The sequence below is a fragment of the Psammomys obesus genome, unplaced genomic scaffold (assembly GCF_907164565.1).
Source record: "Psammomys obesus unplaced genomic scaffold, mPsaObe1.curated_primary_1811, whole genome shotgun sequence".
NCBI classification, from domain to species: domain Eukaryota; kingdom Metazoa; phylum Chordata; class Mammalia; order Rodentia; family Muridae; genus Psammomys; species Psammomys obesus.
In genome coordinates this window covers 157,127-164,792 of record NW_026590511.1, presented here as the reverse complement: position 1 = coordinate 164,792, position 7,666 = coordinate 157,127, and positions in this window count along the sequence as shown.

The following is a 7,666-nucleotide window of genomic DNA, read 5'->3' as shown; positions in this document are numbered from 1 at the left end:
CTCTGTCTCCTCCAAGCCAGTGCTGAGACATTTCTCTCCTCTGTCTCTTCCAAGCCAGTGCTGAGACATTTCTCTCCTCTGTCTCTTCCAAGCCAGAGTGCTGAGACATTTCTTCCTGTCTGTCTCCTCCCAGCCACTACACCGTTCATCTCTGGTCTCTCCAAACTGCCAACACTTCTTTTTGGGTTCTCATATTTATTACATTCCTCAGAGCCCTAGACCACGCACGAGGCAGGGTGTTACCAGCTGTCAAAGACGACGCCCCAGAGGAGGCAGTTATCAGCTATGGACAAACTAAACCCAAACTAAAATCCCACACTTGGGATTAAGACAAAAACATATTTTCACAAAATAACTGAGTTTTTAAAGAAACTAAAACTTCCATTGCAGAGGTGGAGGAGGAGGGGGATGGGAAAGGACTGTGGGACTGAGAAGCCCCAAACGTCTAAACTGCTAAGGTATTAAGTCCGAAAACAGTAAAAGAGAAAGAAACTGTAAAAAAAAAATCATAGAAAGAAATAATTGATTTGAAAATAATAAAGTGAAGTCTCTAAAGGACGGAGAGAGAGAGAGAGACTAAAACTTTTTTCTGTGTTAAAAGATGGAGAACAGAATGGCAGAGAGCATTTAGATCGTGTATAATTTTGTTTTGATTATTGTAAAAATAATTATATATTCAGTAATGATTACAATTTTACATAGCCTCTTTAAGAAAAAGCTGAGCAAAGTAGACTTAGACAAGGAAAGGACTGAGGACCGGATTACTAGATTAAAAGCTATAGAATGGACATTCGACAATTCTTTAAATCAGAATAAAGAATTTTCAGAAGAATCCAATCTGGAACCTACAGTGACAGCAAAAAAGGTAGTTCCAGATGAGAGAAATCCACTAAGGCTTGAGGAATTTGGATGGCAGCCCATAGACATGCTAGACCTAAGAGTTTAAAGAAGCAATAATGTCTTATGGCATGTATTTAACTTACGTTAAATAGATACTTAATAATTGGCCCATGCAAAATTATGTAATTCTAAAATATTGGAGAGATTTGATGATAGCCATATTAAAACCTGGCCCTCAACTACAAAGGCTAACATGGTGGAAAGATGAGGCTTCAATTATGGAGCAATGAAACAGGACTAGGGGCATTGATATTGTCAAGGAGCAGTTATAGATGAAGGTCAGTATTCTGAATTAAGAATACAGATTCTGTTTGATGATGCCATCTTAGAGCAATGTCATACAATAGCTTATGTGTTTCATTTTTTAGAGTTTGAAAATTTGAAGTATATGCACATGTTAATAGATCATAGAATTGATTCCTATTCAGGATTTCAATGGGCTTTTGCTTTGAATTCCAAAAGGACTAATTCTGAAATTGCGTTTATTAAAGATGGTGGCTATCTTGGAGATGCCTTTGCAGATTGAAGCTGATGATGCTCCGGCAGAGGTATCCAGTAAAATGCAACAATATTTTAGACATTATGGCCTAGAACATGTTACAGATATATCTTACAATCCTATAGGCAGTTGTGAAAGGATCTAGATACTCCTTTAAAGGAGATACTCTAAATAGATAGAACAGAAGGGAGATATAAGATCTCATAAAGAGAGATTCAGTAGTGCCTTATTGGCTTTTAATTTTAATTTTTTTTATTTTAGGATAAAAGGGTAGTTTTTCAGTAGCACAGCTTCTGAAAAACTGGATTGTAGAAAGGACTGCTGAACTAAACTGGCCTATATTTTATAAGGATGTGGTAGCTTCAGAATAGGAAGTCAGGAAATGCCTCGAATTTTGTTTCAACAGGAAGAGAAAAAGGTGTGGATTCCTTTAAAATTAATAAAGATTAGGTTTCCAGGGGGAAACCTCCTGAAAATCTTGGCTGCAGACATGAAGAAAGAAACAAAAAATAACAAAACAGGTGATGTAAATGTTGATTCTTCTACTTGGGAACACCTCTGAGATTGCCTGAGACATGAAAGTCTCCTGTAGCCAGTCTTGTTGGCTGGAGTCCTCGTGGCTTATTATGATGTGCTGTCTTTTCATATGTGGCATGGGTAGAGACTGATATTTATACAGTTTGGTTATGCAGTCCAAATGGGCTTATAAAATTTTATGCTTTTTGCCTGCTCAGACAAAGAGCAGAGACTCATCTTTAGCTGATCTGTACACACTGCAAATTCTATGCATGTGCCAATGCAGAAATGTGTATTTGTGTGTTTTCAGAACAAAAGGACCAGACACCAATGAAGACAAGTGAGCCTAGATGATCTAGTCTTGAAGACTGCCTCAGTAGCTGTTTCCTCAAAAATCTGCATCCAGAAGAACTTCAAAGTGGTTAGCTATGCTGGTCCAGCCTCACAGACTGTTAAGGATGTCAGTTAAGTCCTGCACTTTCCTACCCCACAGGGACTGGACAGCAAATGATACAGCTACCTCTTCTGGGACCTGGCAAATATCCCAATTTTCTTAAGGGTCCCCAAAGTAGATGTTGTCCCCAGACAGCAGGAAGCAATCTTAAGAATATGACATTCCCTTTCCCGAGGGATGGGGTGGGTGGATTTTGGTCATTGGTTGGTGGTGGATGTTTGTTGTTATTTAAGGGGGTTTGGTTGCAAGTTGTTATTGGTCATGGTCAGGGAGGAAACAAAGTCAAGGAAGTTGGATTCAAAGATCTCTTTCTTTTTCTTTCTTCTATCTTTATTTTCTCCTGTCTGGTGTCAGGGGGTGGGGGGGGGAAGAGGGGATGAAAAGAAAAAAGGGGGGATATAGGGAAGATAGGATAAAAGGGTAGAATTTTGAATCTATTTTTAAACTAAAAAGCAACTACTAGTCTCAATTATCTTATATTCGTATGAATTTTTGCATACTGATACAAATTTAAGGCTATTTTTATTATAACATACTGTATATATTTTTTAACTCTTGTTTTAGGTATTGTATTTATGTAACACATTAAAAATGTTATGTAAAGTTCTAGTCCTTTTAAGGCTACTATTACAAACTGTTTAGAGTAATTAAGAAAGGCAACTTAGTAGTCAGTCCATCAAACTTGTCATGTTAAGTACTAGTTTAGTTGATTACAAAATTAAGCTTTATTTAGCCTCCTGTAGCTGTTTTTAAAGTTACGCAGATAGTACGTAGCTAGAAACAAGCAATGTTCGCCTATTCAAATAGACTTTAGATAGATGGTATTCAAACACTTCAGAGATCTACAGATTATGGCATTTAAGATGTTTTAATAACATAAGGCTTCTCATGACAGTGAGGCACATCTGCTTCTTGAAGCACCCCCACTCTACATCAAAGATGATGGGCATCAAAGAACCTCCTTATGGAGTTTGCTTCAAAAGTGGCAATACCAGCTACTGAGCAGAAATCTGCCCTTTCCTCAACTTCTGACAACATGCTGGATGAACTGTGGACAAGCAGGGCACTGGGAAGTCAACTATTGAACTTTGCCAAGACAAGGTAGGCCAGTCCTTCATAATTCTTGTTTCACAATAAAGTCTGTCAGATATTCTGGGCCTGTAGGCTGAAGATGGATACCCCAATGTTACAGAGGGTTCTTGGGCGATTGTCTAAGCAGCAAACAGTCTGTCATTTTTATAGATTTGGAAGCCACTGGTGTGCTACTGCATGTAAATGAGGCACTGTATCACTACATGCAAATCAAGTATCTTTAGCATCTCTAGTCCCAGCAAATCAAACACACTCACCCTTGGAACCCCTCCCACTGCCCAAGTTTCTAAGTCCCTGATTCACGAAATAAGTCTCTCACACCCCCCTTCTCCGCCATGGCCACTTGAGATTTCTGGGGAAAGGAGGGCTCCCCTTCTCTCTGGATATTCACCATTGAACCTCATGGCTTGGATGCTGGCCAGGCCAGCTGGAGCCTGCCTGACTGCTACGAGGTTGGTGTTGACCATGCTGAAGCATCTGCCAGGCCTGTGCCTGCCTTTGGGCTGGCTGGGCTTGCATCTCGTTGGACCTGCCTTCTGGCCTACTGGGCCTAAGCTTTGCCAGGCCTGTGTTTCTGCTACAAGCCAACCAAGCATGGGTGTTTGTCCACACTGCTGTCATTAATACAGTGGCTTAGCCAAAGGGCTGTACCACTTAGGTGTCATCACAGGCTTTGGGAACTCCAGAGTTTCTACTGTCATCTGATATCAACAATCTCATTTAAAAGGGCTAACTGTAATATCCAGTGGAAAACTCATCCAGCGAGACCAGGAGCCTTGCCTAGCTTGCACTGGCCTCAACCTTGATTGCTCTGTCCATTCCTGAGAGAAACTGAACCTTTGATCTCAGGGTCCCTCTGTCCTTCACCTGCAAGTTGACAGCTGCATTCCAGACTACCACTGGATGAAGAATGAAAGCTTGCTCTGCACTTCCTGTTTACTCCGGTAATATTTATCCTTCTAATGGGGTTTCTAATGGGGTGAAGACTAAGTGATAGTTATAGCCTCACATAGAAGTTTAACTTCTTTAGGATCTAAGAAAATGTTCTAAGGTCTAAAAAGATGTTTTAGGTTGATAAATGCAAGTTATGATAGAAAGTGATTTAGGTACAGAACTTTGAACTCTTCAAGATAGGATAGTAGAATAAATACTTCCTACAAGTTTGCCAAATACAAATGGAATGGACACTGTGAATGTAATTTTTACCTGATAGTTCTCCTATTTTTCTTATTGTATACAGTTTATTGATGTTAGAGAAAGGGCCATTTATTGGACTAGAAGGGGAAGATGTTGGAATGATCTTTTTGTGCACTATGTAAAGGTTGTCTCTATCATTCAAATGTTGACTTCTGTACCGGTGGAGTTGAGCACTGTGTGGACTTTGGTATTGTTGCTTTTATTTGCTCATCACCTGTCTCAGTGTTTTGTAAACACTTCCCTTGCCTTCTGATTGGTTTAATAAAGTCGATGGCCTATAGCTAGGCAGGAGAGGAAAGGTGGGCCATCAGCAGGGATAGGACCTCTGGAAAAGAATCAGATGTGGGAGGTTTGCCAGCCACACACACCGGGACTGGGGAGAGGTAATGAGGCAAATGTGCACTAGTGGAGACACGGTTAATTAAGTTATATGAGCTAGTTGGGAACAAGCCTAAGCTATAAGGCCTACACTTTCATAAATAAATATAAGTCTGTATTATTCCATCTGTTGGCAGTCCAAATAAGGTCCCGTTATAGTCTCTTCCTAGAGGCTGAGCAATGCCAGCAATGCCAAAAAAACCAAACAAGAAGTGATGGCGCACGCCTTTGGTCCCAGCACTTGGGAGGCAAAGGCAGAGGCAGGCTAATTTCTGGGAGTTCAAGGTCAGCCTGGTCTACATAATTTGACCCTTCATGTGTGTGTGTCTGTGTATATGTTGTGGGGGTTAACAAAATAAAAGACAAGATGTTGGAATCAATTGTTGCCTCAAATGCTGTGTGTACTTCTGTGCAAGGCTACCTCACATTTCAATGTTCTTATTCAAATTTCAAATTCAGCCTGGGAATCCCGGGAGCCACATGAAACCCTGGACTTGACCTTGCTGGGATGCCATGGCTCTTGTCAGCACAGACTTGTGGGACTCCACTGGCCTGACTGTATATAGGTTTTGATTTCTTCTTCAGTTTATATTGAAAAAAAAAAAAAACACACAACATAATCCTGCATTTGTTGATAATTAAACCCCTCTTTCCCTTCTTCTCTTTGTTCCGGTTCCCTTTCCTTTGTCTCTCTGTTTCTATGCCTCTATCTCCCTCCACCTCTCCACCTTTCCCTGTGTGTGTCTTTTCATCTTTCTCCATTTTTCTCCTTCTTCTCTCTCAGTGCTGCTTTGGAGGACCATTTGATATGTTTAATTTTAAAAGTTTTTTTTTCTTGAGACAGGATCTATTTAGCCCTGGCTGGCCTGGAATTCACAGGCCAGTTTAGCCTTGTACTCACAGAGGTCTGCCTTCTTGTGTCTCCTGAGCATTAGGATTGAAGGCTGCCTTCAATCCACCTTCACGTTGGTTTAAAATGTTTAAAATTGACAAATGCTTATTGTCTATAACGTAACAACTTCCTTTGGCTATCTACTGAGAGAATGCTCATGCTGTGGACACTGAACCATTGTTCAGTGTGACTTCACTCTCAGTTACAAAGAGGCATTAAACAGAAGGACCCACAGCACAGAAGCGGGGAACGCACAGAACTGGAACCTCTGAAGTTACAGCTGGCTGTGGTGTCTGCTGAGAAGCTGCCAGCTTCGCCAGCCATAGAGGAGACCAGAGGCCAGTGCCACAGGCTGTCCTGGGCAGAGTTCCTAAACACAGGATATGTGGGGGCCAGGGTCACATGAACCTTAACAGTGCTCACCTCAGAAAGCCCAGACCTAATCACAACCGAGATACGAAGGGTAAAGTCCAGACGAGATACCACAGATGAAATGGAAACTGTAAAACAAAGAACATCAAACCTACCACAATCTTTTAAAGATTCATTTAAAAAAATACTTATTTTTTGTTTCTTTTAACTTATTTTTCTTGCTGCATGTGGTTTGAGGCACCCATCTCTGAGTTTGAGGTCAGTCTGGACTACAGAGTGAGTTCCAGTACAGCCAGGGATACACAGAAACTGCATCACAAAAACAAAACACTTCCTTGTCCCCTCAACATCAAATATGAGAACCAAAACCAGTTATTTTTCTTCCATGATCATTTTGTCTGCCTGTATTTTTGTGTACCGCATGTGTGCCTAATGCCTTTGCATGCCAGAAGCAGGGTTCAGATGCCCTGGAATTGTAGTTACAGGTGGTTGGGAGCTGCCATGTGGGTGCATGCTGGGAATCAAACCCAGGTCCTCTCTAAGAGCAGCCAACAGCAGGGCAGGTTGACACACGCCTTCCAGCACTCAGGAGGCAGAGGCAGAGGCAGGTGCATCTCTGTGAATCTGAGGCCGTCCTGGGCTACAGGATGAGTTCCAGGTCAGTCAGGACTCTGTCTCAAAAACCCAAAGCAAGCAAGCAAGCAAGCAAGCAAGCAAGCAAGCAGACTGACAAAGAGCACCCAGGACTCTTAACCATTGAGCTATTACTCCAGCTCCATAGGAATTTAAACAACAAACAAAATAATAAAAACAGTTGTGCCAACATGTGATGTAAAAAGAGACTCAAGAGTTCACAGTTGTGGGAAGAGCAAAGGCGATGAACTGTGAGGTAAAAACTGTGGCTGCAGCTGCCTGAGGTGGAGACAAGTCCAGTTCGAACTATTTTATTTTATTTTATTTTTTTAAGATTTATTTATTATGTATACACTATTCTGCCTGAACGCCAGAAGAGGGCACCAGATCTCATTATAGATGGTTATGAGTGACCATGTGGTTGCTGGGAATTGAACTCAGGACCTCTGGAAGAGCAGCCAGTGCTCTTAACCTCTGAACCATCTCTCCATCCTATTTGAACTAGTTTTAAGGGGACCAGACAGTGCCAAAGACAGCAAGAAGGAAAACAGAGGGCAGAATGTGGGAGAGCCAGCTAAATAAAAAGAAATAAGGTCATCCCAAAGGGTCAGGAAGATCACAGTGGATTTGACAAGAGCAAGGAGATGCCACCTCCATAAAAATGATACTCTCAAAGGAAAGAGGTAAAATCACGTAATGAGAAATACTTAAATTTATATTAAAAAAAAAAAAA